The sequence below is a fragment of the Podarcis muralis genome, chromosome 1 (assembly GCF_964188315.1).
Source record: "Podarcis muralis chromosome 1, rPodMur119.hap1.1, whole genome shotgun sequence".
NCBI lineage: Eukaryota > Metazoa > Chordata > Lepidosauria > Squamata > Lacertidae > Podarcis > Podarcis muralis.
The window spans coordinates 85,745,014-85,764,853 of record NC_135655.1 but is presented as its reverse complement, the minus strand read 5'-3'; the positions used below and the strand labels follow the sequence as shown (position 1 = coordinate 85,764,853).

Below are 19,840 nucleotides of genomic sequence, written 5' to 3'. Positions count from 1 at the left end.
CTTGTGTATGTACATAAGAGGTTGGATGCTGGCACCTCTAACTGCTGCTATGACAATTCATATAGTGAAAGGAAACGGGAACTGATAGGCCAAGGAAGTTACATCTGCCAGACTACTGAGGCTTATGTAAACATCACCCTTTCCTATCTCAAAGCATTGCTTTCATCTTCAGCACATGTTATCTCCTCTCCATGTACATGGGGGGAGACGACAGAAAAGATGCCCCATTCATTTCCTGTCTGGCTAGAATGAGACCAAGGGAGATCTCCTAAATCATAATGAAAAAGGTACTGTGACTATAAAGTATCTTCTCATTGATATCATCTGATCAAACCCTAACAGGGTCGAGGAGTGAGGGATAATGAAAAGTACAAATGCCAGTTTCTGCAATGGCTTAACAATAGTACAAGTCAAAGGAATTAACAAACTGAGAGAAAATTTCAGTGGCAAACCAGGAGTGGGGAACCTGTAGCCCTCCAGAGGGTGTTGGATTACCACTTGCCATATTTGGCTGGGGCTGATGGGAGTCAAGAGCTCCAACAACATCTGGAGAGAGTAGACACAGTTCCCCCATCATTGCTATACACATCTGCAAATACACTGAATTTATACTGCTGCAAACAGCAGCCACACCAGGGAAGAAGCTGCAAGGTCAGAGATAAATTAGGTTTACTTAAAATATTTAGAAATACAAAAGGCATTTTGGATCTATAGTGTTGACATAGGGCAAACTATAGGATCTATAGTGTTGACACATGCCCGTTATCTCCTGCGGGAAGTTTATTTTAAAGGACTATCCCTTATTCTCTAATGTCACAATTTCCTATCCCATAATGCTTTCCTAAACTGGCTTCACAAAGTAAGGATAGATTCTTTGAAAACAGAGCAAAGGACATCTAGCAATCCTAATTAGGCTTAAAGAATACAGTTGAGGGGAGACGCCCAGTTACATGAGCAGAGAATGCACCTTCCAGTGTTTGGAGAGCATGGGTGGGGACCCTCAGGCCAAATTCCTTTATCGGGCCTCTCCTCAAGCCGCAGCCCTCACCAGCCCTGCACTGAAACCTTCTTCAAGGTTTTTGCTTGGCTGAAATGTGTCCATGAACTTTGAGAATACTGCATCTCCTGCTTGGATGGATCACTGGGAAAACGTGCACTTTTGTGTGGCTGGAACACAACCTATGGTACAAAAGCAAGTGTCACTTCTGTTGTTTGCCCACTTTTACCTCTGGCTACGCCCACCACAGGTACGGTATGTGGTTTCCCAAAGATTTCCTATGAGGAACTGGGGCCCTTGGATGGAAAAAGCCCACCTCTATAAATTTACAATTCTAGGCAGCTGCAAGGACTCGAGTCAAAAGCAAGACTCCAGCAGAAGTCAAGGGATATAAAGGTTTAGATCCTCCATACTAAACTGAAATTAGACAACACTTAAATCAATGGGATGCACTCACCTTTGCTTAAGTTTCTGTTGAAACTGATGGGCCTTAAGTGAATAGAACTTGCCACTTGGTCCAACCTCATTTTTCTTTTTTTGCACTCCCCCTCCTCTCCTCAATAACAAGCAAATTCTTTTATCTGACAGTAAAGCAAATAGTTCAACTCCAAAGGTCATAAACTACACTGGATCAGATGCCCAAAGAACTGCCAGAAGGAGAAGATGTTGCAGAAATGACCAGTTAAACAGGTAATGGGTGACTGGAACATCCCTACCTGCCTGGAGCGGGGCACGTGTGTGTGTGTTGTTGAAATCCAGAAGGGGGTATTTGTGAGAACAATTATCAAGGCCCCCTGGGCAGGCCAGGGAGCAAGAGCAAAGCCAAAGGAATGGAGGAAATAGTGGTTCCTATTCCAGTACAGTACTTAGAAATATAGCCTGCATTAAAAAGAAACTGCCAGAGTTGTTGGGGTTTTGTTTTTTTTTGTGTTTTTTTTTGTAACAACTAAACAATAAACACAAAACTAGCAAGACCTCTCTGTCCAAGTACCAAAATACTGTGGAGCTACCATACAGGAACTAGTCAAGATTAAAGCAGATACAAATACTTTAACGCACTCAGGTAATTTTCTCTAATGATCATTTGTCACCAAGGTCACATTCCAGTCGTCACTCTTTGTTGTACTTGGCAAAGTGCCAAGAGTAGAATGATGTCTTATGCACCTCCCTTTCCTATCCTTGAAAATTTGTTTACATTACGTTTAAAGAGCGATTTGCAGAGCAGATTTCTAGAACCAACAGACAATGATCAAAGGATTTGAAACGACCATTTCTACTGGCCTAACTCACCTCCTGAAATCATTTTGGAAATGCTTTGCTAGATGGGAGACCTACTTACGTTGCAATACCACGACTCTACAGATTTTATATTCCCCCTGCTGTCGCTACCACCACCCTGGCAGATATATGCACGTTTGGGATGGTTCAAGCCTCTCTTTCTCTCTTTTTTTTAATAAAGTTTTTTTATTCAAAATTAAAACAAGAAATATTATCCAAAAGCATATCATCCTTGTTTCCCCCCATTTTTCCTCCCTCCCCCCACCCTCCCACATAAAACCCACCCGCCCCCGCCCCCCGACTTCCCTCAGTTCCAGTCTTTGGTTTCTCTGAGACTGCTGTTTTCTGCATGTTACAAAGTTGTATAGATCCTCAAACTATTTAGCTGATTATTATCAATTAAAAGTTTGTGAATGTTTATTCAAAACCAGCCAAGGAGTCCAGTTCACTTTGTTGCGTCTTCAGATACATTCATCCTTAAAGTCACAGTTATCCTTGTCCCGTAGCTTATATGTCAGTTTTGCCAGTTCTACATAGTCTGTCTATTTTTCTTGCCATGATTCTTTAGTTAAGCCTCTCTTTCTCTTGACTGGTTTGTATTTTTACAGATCTATATTTTTTAATGCTAGCTGCCTTGGATGCCAAAATCCTGGCAGAAGAATTACATCCCCACCCCAATGTGTCATACAAATCTAACGCTAAAAAGCTGTGGTTTTGCAAAGTTCCAATATATTTTAGTAAAAAATAAATGTTGCTTTAATATGGAAGAAGAGCAGGAAGTCCAATATTCAACCACCCAAATAGGCGCATCTTAAGCACATGCTCCATGTTGAGGTACAAACTTGGTAGACAGTACAGTGGTGCCTCAGGTTACAAATGCTTTGGGTTACAAACGCTTCAGGTTACAGACTCCGCTAATCCGGAAGTAGTACCTCTGGTTAAGAACTTTACCTCAGGATGAGAACAGAAATCGCACAGCAGCGGGAGGCCCCATTAGCTAAAGTGGTTCCTCAGGTTAAGAACAGTTTCAGGTTAAGAACGGACCTCCGGAACGAATTAAGTTCTTAACCAGAGGTACCACTGTACAACAATTAGCAAAGAAAACAGGCGGTGGAACTATTAAGCAGGTTGCAGCTCCTTGTGTACACTGGTGCCACATGCAATACAGATGTCTCTTCCTGCAGAGTTTGTTCTATTCTTGGCTCTCCAACCTGGCAGCCTGTTCCTCTGAGTCAGGCCTCAAGCATGAGACTAATTGAGGCAAAGGGAGTGGCGCAGAACTCCACCTCCCAACACACTCGGCTCAAAGAGAATGCTCTGGAGGCAGCAGCTACAGTATGAAGTAAGGCGGTACCAAGGAAAGCCAGGGAGCTCTGTGCTTGAAAAGCCTCTGTGTCCAAGGGCTTCATCTAGAATAAACAGCAACTGCTGCAGCAGCAGAATAAACCACCAGTCGCCACCTTGTCTACATTTATCTGTTAAGTTGTGTTTTCTGCATTTATGAAGCCGCCCCATCGTAAGGAGTTCTATGGATGGCTCACAAAGTGGCCTGGGAGAGCAGGGACGGCACAATTAACAAAAGTGACACAATTTAAAAATACAATTCAATGCTCAATTTAAAACTAAGAGCATAAAACACAGGGTATTTAGAAGCTTGGAGTGAACAGGAACATCTTCACCTCCTGGTACCCAAAAGGCCATTATGACAGTGGAAGAAACTCTGTAGGAAAACCAGTCCCTGAGCAGGGTGCCAGTGCTAAAAGGATTCTCTCCCCAGTCAATTCCCAGGGCCAACTGGTTTTTTCCACCACACTTTATTTGGCAGAGGCACTTTAAGCCAGGGCTTTGGCATAGGATCTTACAATGTAGTTAGGTCCATATGGCAGAAGGCATTATTTCAGGTAACCATATCCATCGTTGCCCTACGGTGAATGACTAAGGAAGTTATTTAACCACGTAGCCTCACGGGTGGGGAGTTGTGGTTGGCTCCAATAATAATGAAGAATCTAAAGACTCATCTGAAGCACTGGAAAAAGCCAATGACTAAGTTCACTGCTTCAGATGCAAAACCAGGAGGAAGTCTAGTCTGACTGGGTCCATGTGAGTTCTGTGAGCATCCTCCATTTGCCTTGCTTATCTGGGTGCGTTCAGCACCCTGCCCGATAACAGCATAATACAGGCTGCAATTCAGCCAGGGGAACTCTCTTTCATAATGAACACACCACAAACTCTTCAATGAAGGACGAAAGTCTCTCCTTGGGAGGAAAAGGGAGTGTAGTAGAGAGTTTCTGGCTTCAACAACATTAAAAGAGCATATGATTTCAACATTTAGATCAAGAATACACCAGCCCACCCCACATCCCTGCAGCTTCAGAACCTGTTTTGACTATTCCTAGTTTACCGGGACAAGCGTTATATTAAATGTAATTGAGGGTATCTTGGTGGAGCATTTTCACCATGTCAGGAGCTGGTGTTTCAGAGGGACTGACGCTCTTTCTTATTCACAACCAGCTCTTAGGCATCTTACACAGAGCAGCAAAAAATGCTGATCAAATCATGCATTGACATTTCATTTATGGTAGCCATCATCACATTCCTCAGGCAGCAGAGCACTAGAAAGGAAGCTGTTAGTGGCATGTGTTGCACCAGAATTAGGTTTGCTTCCCCTCGACCCACACTCCAGAAAGCCAAAAGACCACAGCTGGGCTCTCTTCTGCTGCTCTCTCCCAGAGTAGAGCTTTTGTTGTTGTTGTTGTTAAATACTTATTTCCAGACCTGCCTATAAATCTCATGAGACAGGTGGTTATTGGGGCAATTATGAACATATCAGTTGCAGTTCAGATTTGCATAAAGACTGAAATGAGTAATAATAATAATAATTTATTATTTGTACCCTGCCCATCTGGCTGGGTTTCCCCAGCCACTCTGGGCGGCTTCCAACAAAGACCAAAAATACTCTAAAATGTCACACATTAAAAACTTCCCTGAACAGGGCTGCCTTCAGATGTCTTCTGAATGTCAGGTAGTTGTTTATCTCTTTGACATCTGATGGGAGGGCGTTCCACAAGGCAGGCACCACTACCAAGAAGGCCCTCTACCTGGTTCCCTGTAACCTCACTTCTCACAATGAGGGAACTGCCAAAAGGCCCTCGGCACTGGATCTCAGTGTCCGGGCTGAACGATGGGGATGGAGATGCTCCTTCAGGTATACAGGACCGGGGCCATTTAGGGCTTTAAAGGTCAGCACCAACACTTTGAACTGTGCTCAGAAACGTACTGGGAACCAACATAGGTCTTTCAAGACTGGTGTTATGTGGTCTCAGCGGCCACCCCTAGTCACCAGTCTAGCTGCTGTATTCTGGATTAGTTGTAGTTTCCAGGTCACCTTCAAAGGTAGCCCCATGTAGAGTGCATTGCAGTAGTCCAAGTGGGAGATAACTAGAGCATGCACCACTCTGGCGAGACAGTCTGCGGGCAGGTAGGGTCTCAGCCTGCATACCAGGTGGAGCTGGTAGACAGCTGCCCTGGATATAGAATTGACCTGCGCCTCCATGGACAGCTGTGAGTCCAAAATGACTCCCAGGCTGCGCACCTGGTCCTTCAGGGGCGCAGTTACCCCATTCAGGATCAGGGAGTCCTCCGCACCAGCCCGCCCTCTGTCCCCCAAGAACAGTACTTCTGTCTTGTCAGGATTCAACCTCAATCCATTAGCCGCCATCCATCCTCCAACCGCCTCCAGGCACTCACACAGGACCTTCACTGGTTCTGATTTGAAAGAGAGGTAGAGCTGGGTATCATCTGCATATTGATGGACACCCAGTCCAAACCCCTTGATGATCTCTCCCAGCGGCTTCATGTAGATGTTAAAAAGCATGAGGGAGAGGACGGAACCCTGAGGCACCCCACAAGTGAGGGCCCAGGGGTCTGAACACTCATCCCCCACCACCACTTTCTGAACATGGCCCAGGAGGAAGGAGCGGAACCACTGTATAACAGTGCCCCCAGCTCCCAGTCCCTCTAGACGGTCCAGAAGGATGTTATCATCAATTGTATCAAAGACCACTGAGAGATCCAGCAGAACTAGGAAACAGCTCTCACCTTTGTCCCTAGCTCGCCGGAGATCATCAACCAGCGTGACAAGGCAGTTTTAGTCCCATGATGAGGCCTGAATCCCGACTGGAAAGGATCCAAATGGTTCGCATCCTCCAGGCGTAGCTGGAGTTGTTCAGCAACCACCTTGCCCAAGAATGGAAGATTTGAGACTGGGTGATAGTTGGCCATATTGGCCAGGTCTAATGATGTTTTTATAAGAAGCAGTTTAAGGACTGTCTCTTTCAGCGGATCTGGGAATGCTCCCTCACAGAGGGAAGCATTCACCACCCCGCAGAGCCCATCACCTAGCCCTTCCCAGCTTGCTTTTATTAGCCAGGATGGGCAAGGATCAAGGAGACAGGTGGTTGGATTCACGCATCCAAGCAGCATGTCCACATCCTTGTGGGTAATGGATTGAAATTGATTCCATGCAACTTGACCAGACAGGGCTCTAGCACTCTCCAGCCCCAGCTCTGCTCCCACGGTGATGTCTACCTCCTTCCGAATATGTGAATATGAGCGACTTTATCTGCAAAAAACTTTTCAAAATCGTTGCAGGAGATCTTGGGGTCTTTACAAGGCCCCGGTGGTAAAGGTGATTCCGTTAGATTGCAAACCACCTGAAAGAGTCTCCTGCTACTATTTTCTGCAGATGCAATAGAGGCAGTGAAGAAAGTCTTCCTCGCCGTCGCTATCACCACTTGGTAGGCTCGACGTTGAGCTCTAACCCGTATCCGGTCCGATTCAGAATGAGTTTTCTGCCACTGACACTCTAGCTGTCTCAGTGATTGTTTCCTCGCCCTCAGCTCCGAAGAAAACCATGGGGCTGTCCGGGCTCCATGCAATCGGAGAGGGCGTTTCAGAGCCAGACAGTTGATAGCCCTGGTTAACTCTGCATTCCAGCGGGCCACCAGGGAATCAGCTGAAAGGCCATCAACATGGGATAAAGCATCCCCTACCACTCTCTGGAAACCATTTGGATCCATTAAGTGGCAGGGGCGGACCATCCGAGTAGATGTGATCCCAGCAGGGGACAAAAAAATAACACTACAAAGTCTTATCTGGCAAGAAATGCTAAACTGAACAAAATAGCAATCGGCATGGCCTAATGGAAATGGCTCACCACTGATACTCCAGAGGAAAGCAAGGCCTCTTGCTGACACCTTTTTAGCTCCAGGTGGCGCAATATTATGAAAAATGTGTCTGTACTTTGAAAGAGAAGTACAATCAATTAAAAAAACTGGCTGCAGGAAGTGAGGGGAGGTACATGCTCGTTGCTTTTCTCTACACCAAGTCAGTTCAATAAATTGAACTCTCAGCTTACACTACAGCCAGCTAGCTATAACTCAGATAATGTGTCCATACAGAATGGACTGATTTAGGTTGAAATGAATAGAAGTTGGCTTTGGTGTGTAGTAAACAGTCCACGTCCACCTTCCCATGTTAGCTTTCTGCGATAGGAGCCACTTCAGGGCAACTCCTTGAGGAGCCTTATGTCACGTGGAAGAAATCTACTCCAGCTATGGCCCTCCCAAAGACAGAGGGGCTGATGGTGAGAGGCAGCACATAGCAGACTTCTCTCACGTACCAGGAGGCTTTTCACACCACTGCTTTATGTCGTGGAGGCACCCATGTCACAGAGAGGCAGAACACTACGCATCCAGAAAGCCAACAGGCATGCAACAGAGCTAGCTGTCTTCTGCCTGGTAGTTCTCACTCCCTTGTCCCTCTGACTCACCACTGCCGTCACCCCATTCTAAGATACGGCTGTACTTTCTATGTTTGTCCACTACAAACTCCCCTTGTTCAACCTCTCAAGATAGCAATTGTTTCCCTGAAAACAAAGCATGGCTTCTTCCATATCACTCCACTGCAGGCAGTACAAGCCAATGGAGCTTGTTGTTGGGGCGAGAGAGAGAAAACTTCCCACATCTGTGTATAGCGGGGAGAGACGGAGAGAGAGAGACAAAGCTGCTTCCTTCTCTCTGCCCCACATTGTCACCAGCAACTGCATTTGCTTTTCAGAAACCATGGAATCAGAAGCCAAATACAGGGAGGAAGTAAGTTAGCAAAGTGCCAGAGCTAAAAACATGCCACTCTTGCATTCTTGTTGCAGCAACCCTGCTCTAACCACCAGTGATGGCTTGCTCAGCATACATCCTTGATGTTTTCTGCCTTTAACTGGACTCATTTACACAGTCTGTGGTTCTTTAAGGCATTTATAGCACATGCCTAATTGCATCTACTCAAAAGTAAGCCCTACTACATTCAGTGGGGCTTTCTCCTAGGTCAATGGGGTTAGGATTGTAGCCTTAATTAGTCTCCTTGAGTGAAGGCTGAAGTGCCAACATGTAGCTTTGTAGAACAGTTCTTCCCACACAACCAGCACACCAGCACACCAGGAACTGAAAGTACAGTATAGCAGTACCATCTACTCAAGAAAAAAAAGCCTGTTCAGGGACTCACTAATTATCTGCTGAGTCACAGTCACATGTGATTTAGGAATTAGGTGTGGTCCTACTTCTTCCCTTGGAAAAGGAGTCAGGAGGGGAGGAGCCTAAAACGGAATGGTCCCAGAGAGAGAGAGAGAGAGAGAGAGAGAGAGAGAGAGAGAGGGAATGGGAAAGCTTCTGATTTTTTTCCTAGGTTTCTAGAGGAACAGGTATCTGTTGCAGCAAAATCAAGCCTTGTGGCACCTTAAAAACAAACTGCTTTTTTATTGCTCAATGCCAAAGCCTTTCAGGGCTGTAGCTCAGGGGTAGAGCATCTGCTTTGCATGCAGAAGGCCCCAGATTCAACCCCCAGCATCTCCAGGCAGGGCTGAGTGAGATTCCCTGTCTGAAACCCAGCAGAGCTGCTGTAGTCGGTGTAGACAATACTGAGCTACATGGACCCAATGGCATCAGTCTGTATAAAGCAGCTGCCTGTGTAAGAGCTTGGAATACATGGCATTTCATACTATGAATAGTGCAGTGAACAGCAGCAGAGGCCTCGCACCAGTCTGTTTTTAGCAAGAGACTCTAGATCCCAGAAACTGAATAATTCTGAAAGTGATGAAAGTTTTTTTGGACAGTGTCCACTGTGATCCTATCGGCCTTAACACAAGCTGCAATTCTTTCTAGGTCATGAGACACCAAAGCTAAAAGCAAAACTTCTGACTTCTGCAAAAGAAAAAAGATCTATGGGAAACGCCTGCTTTTGTTTTCTGCCCTTATTCCTTAATACTTTTCTTCATAGCTGTCAACTTTTCCCTTTTTTTTAAGGGAAATTCCCTTATTCCGAATAGGATTCCTCGCAAGAAAAGGGGAAAGTTGACAGCTATGATTTTCTTTATACTTGGAACCCAGCGGATGCCTTATACAAACGTTTCTGTTGGCTAAGTTTTCAAAAACATTAACAATACTGGGCTGCACCCAGCTAAGTTTTACTCAGAATAGACCCACTGAAATTCAGGAACATGACTAAATTGGGTTCATGAATTTCAATGGGTCTACTCTTGTGTAAAACTTGATTGATTACAACCCAGAACTCCCACAGTGTCCAATGGGGCTTATTCCCAGGCAAGTCTGCTTTAGGACTGTACCCTCAGTAACATATCTGCAAACGGCCACTGCAGCTATTAGTCCATGTGTCTTACTATCCTTCCCATTATAGAAGACTTTCTCAACCTGGTGTCCTCCATTCATTTTGGACTACAGCTCCCATAAGTCCCAGCCAGCCATTTAGAGACAGATTGCATATTACACAGGAGTTCTGCAATCAGATCTCCTGATATTTTTGGGTTTTGCTTTGGTGCCTTTGTGGGGGGGGGCCTCCAAAATTGGAGCTTCAAGAGAGGAGGGACGGGAGTAAAGACCTCCTCCACCTGGCCCCACATTGGTTCAATAAAAATTTTATTGGTTCAATAAAATTTGAAGGACCTCATTAAAACTATAGGAAATCCAACCACAATTCTCCAGTGTTACACGTACACTAAGCTTGAGTCAATATGTTATATGGTTCCATCTCCCTTTCATGTTTTCTCATAAAACTCTCTTCAAGTCACTCCCCAGTGTTCTTTTCTCTCTCTATTCTCTTTCCTTTCCTAGGTACAAATATAATATTGCATTTAGCTGGGGGGCTCCGGACATTTTGAATCCTGATGCAAAGTTTTTGCTCTGCTCCCAGGCTCAAGCAAACTTTACAAAAATCCCTTTCAGAGCTAAAGCTGGGGCAGGGAAAACATGACACCTCCTATTATGAATAGGGCAGGGCAGGAAAGGCCTCACGGTTCCATCAGTCTATTTTTAGCAAGAGGCTTCAGGACCAGAAACTGAACTGTTCTGCGAGTGAAAGAAGCTTTTTCTGGGTGATGCATTTCATGAAATAAATAAGATGAGCACTCATAGTTGGGGATGGAGGAGCAATCCTTTTAAAATAGATGTATACATGGAATTTGTCCACACTGAACCATTCTTTCCATCAAGTGCAAGTCATTCATGCATTGCCAGTTAAAGAAAAAGAAAGCCTGGCTAATCATATGCAAAATTATAAGCAGGAACAAACATATATCATACAAGTAAAAGTCATGCCCCATGCAATACAGGAGTACATTTCTACAATATAATTTTGTAAATATAAATACCTAAGCACTTTTGTATGCTGTTGTATGCTGATGTGCTGGATACTTTAGGAAACTTGAAGTGCACATGTACATAATGTTCCAGTATAATAATGCAGGAATTGTTCATGGTTTTAGCAAAACCAGTAAAAAAAATAACTCGCTCCTCATCAAGATCGAGGAGCAAGACAGAAACTAGAAAAAGTCCTACAGGTAAGTTTGGCATCAAGATTTACAGAACATGTTGATTGCTACTCACAGTGTTCATTTCCTTTAAAAAGAAAGTTCTGATGCTGGGCGATGGGCTCTGCGGGGTGGTGAATGCTTCCCTCTATGAGGGAGCCTTCCCAGACCCGCTGAAAGAGGCGGTCATTAAAACGCTTCTTAAAAAAACATCTTTAGACCCAGCCAATTTGGCCAACTATCGCCCAGTCTCAAATTTACCATTCTTGGGCAAGGTGATTGAGCGGGTGGTTGCCAGACAACTCCAAGCACGCCTGGAGGATGCGGACCATTTGGATCCCTTCCAATCGGGATTCAGGCCTCACCATGGGACTGAAACTGCCTTGGTCGCGCTGGTTGATGATCTCCGGCGGGCTAGGGACAAAGGTGAGAGCTGTTTCCTAGTTCTGCTGGATCTCTCAGCGGCCTTTGACACCATCGACCATAACATCCTTCTGGACCGTCTAGAGGGGCTGGGAGCTGGGGGCACTGTTATACGGTGGTTCCGCTCCTTTCTCCTGGGCCGTGTCCAGAAAGTGGTGGTGGGGGATGAGTGTTCAGACCCCTGGGCTCTCACTTGTGGGGTGCCTCAGGGTTCCGTCCTCTCCCCCATGCTTTTTAATATCTATATGAAGCCGCTGGGAGAGATCATCAGGGGGTTTGGGCTGGGTGTTCATCAGTATGCAGATGACACCCAGCTCTACCTCTCCTTTAAATCAGAACCAGTGAAGGCGGTGAAGGTCCTGTGTGAGTGCCTGGAGGCGGTTGGAGGATGGATGGCGGCTAACAGATTGAGGCTGAATCCTGACAAGACAGAAGTACTGTTTTTGGGGGACAGGGGGCGGGCAGGTGTGGGGGATTCCCTGGTCCTGAATGGGGTAACTGTGCCCCTGAAGGACCAGGTGCGCAGCCTGGGAGTCATTTTGGACTCACAGCTGTCCATGGAGGCACAGGTTAATTCTGTGTCCAGGGCAGCTGTTTACCAGCTCCACCTGGTACGCAGGCTAAGACCCTACCTGCCCGCAGACTGTCTTGCCAGAGTGGTGCATGCTCTAGTTATCTCCCGCTTGGACTACTGCAACGCGCTCTACGTGGGGCTACCTTTGAAGGTGACCCGGAAACTGCAATTAATCCAGAATGCGGCCGCTAGACTGGTGACTGGGAGTGGCCGCCGGGACCACATAACACCAGTTCTGAGAGATCTGCATTGGCTCCCAGTACGTTTCCGAGCACAATTCAAAGTGTTGGTGCTGACCTTTAAAGCCCTAAACGGCCTCGGTCCAGTATATCTGAAGGAGCGTCTCCACCCCCATCGTTCAGCCCGGACACTGAGATCCAGCGCCGAGGGCCTTCTGGCGGTTCCCTCATTGCGAGAAGTAAGGTTACAGGGAACCAGGCAGAGGGCCTTCTCGGTAGTGGCTCCTGCCCTGTGGAACGCCCTCCCAGCAGATGTCAAAGCAATAAACAACTATTTTACTTTTAGAAGTCATCTGAAGGCAGCCCTCTTTAGGGAAGTTTTTAATGTTTGATGCTGTACTGTTTTTAATATTCAGTTGGAAGCCGCCCAGAGTGGCTGGGGAAACCCAGCCAGATGGGCGGGGTATAAATAATAAATTATTATTATTATTATTATTATTATGCCTAAATTTGATCCCCAATGCCTCTGGTCTGGATGCTCAGATCCAACCCCGCTCCTTTTGTAGCTTCAACACACATACAAACAGCACTCTGTAAATTTGCTTTGTCACTTATCATACTGACTTTCTCAGCTTGTGGATGTCATATCCAGACCATCTGGGGTCAAAAAAGAAGGTCCAATGTTCCATTTTCTTTTAAAATAATCATTGTTATTGCAGTGTCAGGGCCGGGGGGGGGGGGGGGCAGCGGCACACCTCTCTTGTGTTGTTAGAATATTGCTCTTGGTTTGAATCCTTAAACTAAAGGGCCAGACCTCTGCACGACGAACTGGTTTTCCCTAATGCAGCTACCTTTTTAAAATAGTAGAGATGGCTTAGGAGAATTTGAAACTAGCAAAGCACAGAGAAGTGCTCAATCAGCTCAGACTCAAAGCCTCTGCCAACAAGGCCCCAGAAGTACAGCTCTAATTGAGAGAAAGAGCTGGGGATAGTTGTGTCAGGGAAAGAGGTTTGTTTGCTCCTGCCAAGTGCTTTGATTATTTCCTACTTCTTTCCCGGCAAAGGCTTCTAAGCCTTTTACAGCAGCAAAACTGGAAGAAATTCAACAGGTGCAGCTTCACGATAAGGAAACATTTCTGTCTCACGACTGGAGTATCTGATACAGTTGCCAAGGAGAGCTTCCGGCTTCTGGAAGCTGTGGAGAAAGTCAGCAGATGTCTGCAGGGAGCTGATGCAAACCAGCAGCTTCCCTTCTAGACGCAGTCATCACAAGGACTGATTAAAAGCCATGTTGACCATAAGGCAGACAACACAAGATAGCACCGCTTTTATACTTGATGTTCTGAATGCAAAATATTTTTTAAATTTTAATTGCTGTTTTAGTAAACGTTCCCCACCCCCCAGGTACGGGTATACAATAATATTTAACGGGGAGGGTCATCTTCAGATGCAATCCACCAATATTTTCAAGCTTCATCTTGGCAACAACAACAAAAAATAATTGTCAGTTTTTCTTTATAAATCTCAGCACTGGAGTAGACCTTTTATTTTACATTATGTGACACTTTGCTCAGAACCATATAAGCAGGCCTTCCAATACCCCTATAAGCTATTTCTGCAAAGAGTTTTAAAACCTGTTTTCAAAAGCCCACATTACAGAGCCCATGCGGAATCTCTGGGTCACGGGTGGGTACCGTATTGGCCCAAATATAAGCCGCACCCGAATATGAGCTGCACCTTTAAAACTGGAAAGGGGGGGGGGAGAGGAAAAATCCAAATATATGTATACCGTATGGTTGCGAATATACGCCGCACTTTAACTTTTCACAGTCAGGATTTGGGAGAAAAGCGAGGCTTATATTCAGGCCAATACGGTAACTCTCTGCCCAGTCACGCAAGTACATTTTTCTCTCTCTCACCCACATCCTTACTAGACCCCCCACTTGGGAGAGGCAGGAAAAAGAATAAAGGTTGACCCAGCACCGGGATGGGGCAGAGACCTCTCTGCTTAGCCCAGTGCCCTGATGGGGATGCAAATTGCTCCTTGCTGATTTGATGAGTGAAGAGGTAACAAGAGTTATGTAGTGGTTAGATTGTCAGACTCCCCGCTCAGCCATCCATCGTTCAGTGGGTGAACTTGGGCCAGTTATTACCACTCAGCCTAACCTATCACACCAGGCTGCTTCAAGGAGTGAATGCAGAGGAGAAAAGCACATATTCCTGCAATGAGCTCTTTGGGGGTAAGATGATATAGAGATGTAGTAATATGTAACTAATTAGACACAGATCAGCTGAGAAGGTGCAGTGTGTGCGCATGCTGTGTTTATGCACACACTCAGGGTGTGTGGACGTTTACACAAAAAGGTTTTTTAAATCCAGTTGCCCTTCCCAGACCTGGGAGTAGGAAAGAGCGTTAGCCATTTCACATCTCAGCACAAATTGTTATGTATAGACCCCGCCTGCCCATCTGACTTCGGGAAACAAAGAGGTCAATTGAGGAAAAGGAATCCCAAACTCCCAGCCAAGTTGGAATCAATTGGAATGGAAAAGTCAAGTCATGCTTTCTCACTCGCTTTGCTCCCTTCTGCTCCAGAAGATGTAAGTTGGGAAAAGAGGAACAAATGCCTGGGAAGAAACTGATCAGGAACATTGCAACAAATCTGTGCCACAGAATTGTCTCTAGTCCTGTACACAATTTGAGGAGCTTCAGCTGATCCACTGGTCTCACTGTCCTCTACCACCACCCAACTTGTTTCAAACCAAATATGGTGGCTGGTTAGATTTGGCTTGCGTTTGTAAAAAATACATCATGTTTTAATATTTTTTCTACCACATGTTTTTGATTCCCCCAATGGCCTTGGGCCAATCCGGTTGCTAACACAGCAAGCCAATACATGTCTCCTTAGAAGTAAGCCTTGTTGTATTCAATGGGGTTTACGCCCAGGTAGGTGGCAACCGGATCGCAGCCTAAGCTTGAGCCTTCTTTCTTCAGCTCACCAGCCTTTTAGAGAAGACGCTGCATGAGAAGGCCTAGGAAAAAACCCAGAAAAAATGGGGGGGGCAGGTTTTTTTCCAGGCCTTCCCATCTCTAAACATGTGCATACCTGAGCCATGCTACTTACGTAGACCTTTGCAAACAGGAGCTTTTCAGTAAGTCTTCAAAGCTAGGTGACACTCTTTTCTCAAAGAAGCCAAGAGAAAATACCGTATTTTTCGCCCTATAGGACGCACTTTCCCCCTCCAAAAATGAAGGGGAAGAGTGTGTGCGTCCTATGGAGTGAATGCAGGCTTTCGCTGAAGCCTGGAGAGTGAAAGGCGTTGGTGCGCACCGACCCCTCTCGCTCTCCAGGCTTCAGGAAGCTATCCGAAAGCCTTGCAAGCCCGGCGGGAGTTCCCACGGGCTTGCAAGGCTTGCGGGCAGCAGCCTGCAGCCCGGAGCACAGGGCGCCCTCCAGAGGACGCCCCGTGCTTCGCGCAGGTGTCCACAAGCCTTGCGCGCCCGGGGGAACTCCCGCCGGGCTTGCAAGGCTTTCGGATAGCTTCCTGGAGCCTGGAGGACGCCCCGTGCTTCGCGCAGGTGTCCGCAAGCCTTGCGCGCCCGGGGGGAGTTCCCGCGGGCTCGCAAGGCTTGCAGGCGGCAGCCTGTTCTGGGGGCTGGGGTCGGGGGAAGCTCGGGCTTCCCCCGCCCCAGCCCCGCGGCTGGGGGGGAAATAAATTTTTAAAATTCATTTCCCCCCCCCCCAAAAAAACGAGGTGCGTCCTATGGGCCAGTGCGTCCTATAGGGCGAAAAATACGGTAGTTACTATTTCCCAGGTCCTTATTTGAAAGTTCAAAAGAGGGATGAATAGGAGAATCCCCTTAGGGAAATGAATGCCCAAGAAGATGCAGAGTGGCTAAAAAACTTCAGGTTGGTAAGGCAGGACACGTTGCCCAGGTTCCTTACTAAGCATAGCTGCTTGGGAAGGACTGGTGATCAACCTCCCTACCCTGGGGCTGAAGAGATTCTATAACTCTGTTTTTAAAAATGTCTGAGGAAAGGGCGGGGCTACAGCTTCAAGAAGCCAGAGTGCTTGCTTTGTATGCAGAAAGTCCCAGAGTCGCTGGAGAGCAGCTGCCAATCATCATGGAAGACAGCACTGGGCTAAATGGGCCCAAACTGCCTGCCCTGAAATATGGCAACATTCTATGTAGCTCAAGGGAATTCTCAGCCCCCAGATATCCTTGGAATCTCATGTGTTCACTGCAACTGATTTGTTACGAGAAACAAATGTATATGTGAGAAAGAAAGAATTGAAGTATCCAAGGATGAAAAGGCCCGTTCTCGTGTTGCCACCCTCCAGACCTCATGTGGAGGAGGCATATGAAGAAGGGCCTCAGATGAAGAACACAGAAACTGGGGTGGTTTATATGGGGAGGGGCAGTCCTTCAGGTATTGTGGGCCTGAGCCATTTAAGTGCTTTGAATGGGGTCCAGAAGCTAGTTGGCAGCCAGTGCAGTTGGGCCAAGCATCCATCTGCCTCTTGCTATTCCCTAGTCCTGTTTTGGTTACACAAGTTCACTATTAAGATTCATGACTCCAGACTGTCACTAATATGTAGGAGGAGTTCAATGCATACTGTAGATTTAGGTTTCCCTAATTAAAGTGGATTAAAGCCCTCTCTGCTCTAGAGCAACAAATCGACATATAAAAAAGAATCAACATTTTTAAATGTTGAAAAGTGACAGGGAAATACATTAAAAGCTGTAAAACGAATGAAGGACTAATGGGAAGACATTCAAACACCCCACAAGCCAGCCAAGATGAATGCAAGATAAATGCTCATTGTTGTATAACCACTCCATAAACAAGTAAGAATAAATGCTCAATCAAGGCCATTTTCAAAAACATTTTCAGAAGGCATCTAAAATAATACAATGAAGAGGCAGGAAGTTTCAAGGTACAGATTCCAATCTGAGGTGTGCTTGACAGTTAAAGTGGCCCATAGTACAACAGTGGGCCATAACTTAAGAAAAAGTCCAGTGTGTGATGGATACAAAAATGAATTTTAATTGAGGTTTTGGTTATACAGTAAACATGTTTGTTCTGGGTAATAAATCTGTTGACTTAAAAAAAGCCAACAGATTATTTGTGAGTGACAGTACAAACAGAAATTTATAGGATTATTAATAGTAATACATTTCTTCTCAAGGATTAATGTGACAACAACATGACCAAACTTAGCAACCATGTCTAGTTTGTTTGTTTGTTTAAGACATGTGTGTGTGTGTGTGTGTGTGTGTGTGTGTGTATGTAAAAAGCCAACGAAATCCAGGCCATGCATTGAAGAACTCAGAGGTTTTAGTCTTAGTGACACAGCTAGGTTGGGGAATCCCAGGGATGGGAATGGTAATGTCTACTGAAATGGAAGAGAAGGTTAAATATTTTACTGTAAAATGACTGCATTTGACAGATCTAGGGAGATGGGAAGGAACAACAATAAGAGGGGACAGAAAGCGGGACAGAAAGGAATCAGCAAGGCTGGGAACAGGTTGGTCAGGCAAGGGGGTAAAATAGCCTTGTCATTTCAGCAGACAAGTGGAAAAACCAAGGGACATTGTCAGCGGAGCAAATGTCAAAAAAGGCCACCCGGCCCTTGCCCCACCCCATTACATCACAGTGTTTCTATGAGCATGACTCTTTCACAAAGTTCTGTCTGGCTTCCTCTTCTTCCATAGAAGCTGCATCTTTTGCTAACTCCTCATCTCTTGTCCCTGTGGGCTTGGCACTTAGGCAAAGTTTCACTAGAGGGAGGGGATTCTATGGACCCACTGCAGAAAGAGCAGGTCTCTCTCTCCCTCCCACTGCACCCCCAAAAGTCCCCCCCCCCCCACTTAAAAGCCAACTGCCCTCCCCTGGGAAGGAGTCTTAGGCTACAATCCTAACCCCACTTACCAGGGCTTGCTTTGGCACAATGCCTACCCATTCTTAGATGGTGGGAGGGCCTCTTTCCTGAATATCTTAGGAGTGGAAACATGAAACAGACAGATGACTGGTGTGACCCCACCCATCATAAACACTAAAACTAAACCCATATTCTAAAGAAAAAGTAAAAACCAGACTGAAAACTTCCATGATCTAATATTCCAGCCAAGGAATAAATGCAGTCAGGTGACTGGAAATAACAAGGGAAGACTGAGCTTCTGCCTCTGCTTCGGGTGGGGAGTCGAGGCCGACCAACTACGCCAATCTCTCAACCCAGATATTTTACCGAAACCAGACCCTGAAAAGCGGGACGAAATTGCCATACCGAGAGCAGGCTCCCTGGGAGAGCCACTTAGGTATAATATGTGCCAAGGCTTAGCCACGGAATCTTTCCGCGCCCTGGCTACGTCTCGGAATATGTGCGGTAATGAGCTCCTCCGGGCATACGCAGAGAGTTACCAGCCCCCCTTGCGCAGCAAAAACGAAACCGCCCGGCTCTGCTTCGTTTACACTCTGGCAACGATTTCACAAGCAGCGCCAGGACGTGCCTTTTGGCCGTTCAGCACCAGGTGCCAACCAGGCAAGGCGATCCAATGGCGGGTACAGGCCAGCGCAGGGCCAGCGCCAGGCACCGGAGCCCCGCGCTCGGCTGCTTCCCGGAGCGGAGCAGCGCTGGCTACCGTCAGGATCAAAACAGAGCAAACTCCGACCAAGGAGTCAATAACCTCGGGAGAAGAAATAAAAACCCGAGTGTGCGCTTTTCAACAAAACTTCAGAAGGCGCGAACGCACCAAGGGCGCACAGAAAAACTTGCCCGGGAGGGAGGAAGAGAACGCATCTCTTCTGGGTCCCCATCCGCATCTGCAGGGGCGCCAGGGGATAATAAAAAAAAAAGCCACAACCCCACAACGCATCGGGCTTCCTCACGAGCAACCCCTTCCCAAAAGCGCAGGCCCTCCTTTCCTTACCTTGGTGCTGGCGCTCGGTCCGCACAGACTTAAGTTTTCTTCTCTCGCAGCAGCCGCGACTCTGACACAGAACTTAACAACACTCCTCTCGTCCCAGCCCTTGGGAGGCGTGGGCGGGGCGCGCGGGGGAACGGAGGGAGGCGGCGCCCGGGAGAAACCCAGCCCCTCCCGTCCAAAAGGAATATGTTGCGAGCAGCTGCGTCCGAGGAGCTCAGGGTGCCTCCAAGTGGCTCGATCGGGTCCTGCTGCCGGAAAGTTGCGCCCATTTGTTGTTTGGAATGAGCTTTCTTTGACGCGAAAGCGCGCAGAATCTGCAACATATCACGGCTTTAGCCCAGCGAGATCTATTTGGTCTAGGGCAGTAGTTTTCAACCACTGTGCCGTGGCACCCTGGGGTGCCTTGAATGATGGTCACAGGGGTGCTGCGGCTGTAAGCAACACTGGCCTCTGTCCCTCTTCCCTTCCCTCCCTTGCAATGGCCTCCTCTTATGGCCTCTAGCATCGCTGCCTCCCAAAGGATTGCACAGCTGTTTGTTGCAGCAGCCCTGGATATAAACTCAATGGTGCCTCTAGGGTTGGCCAGG

At 46.7% G+C, this 19,840-nt stretch overlaps 1 protein-coding gene across 1 annotated transcript in view; it reads right to left on the bottom strand.

Moving 5' to 3' along the window:
* Positions 1 to 19,394, bottom strand: part of LOC114603326 (protein lifeguard 3-like) — a 35,121-nt gene extending 15,727 nt beyond the window's left edge. The window contains exon 1 of the mRNA XM_028742220.2: positions 19,257 to 19,394. The gene's annotated coding sequence lies outside the window, so the exon portion shown is untranslated. The remainder of the gene's footprint in view (positions 1 to 19,256) is intronic.
* Between the last annotated feature and the right edge of the window lie 446 nt (positions 19,395 to 19,840).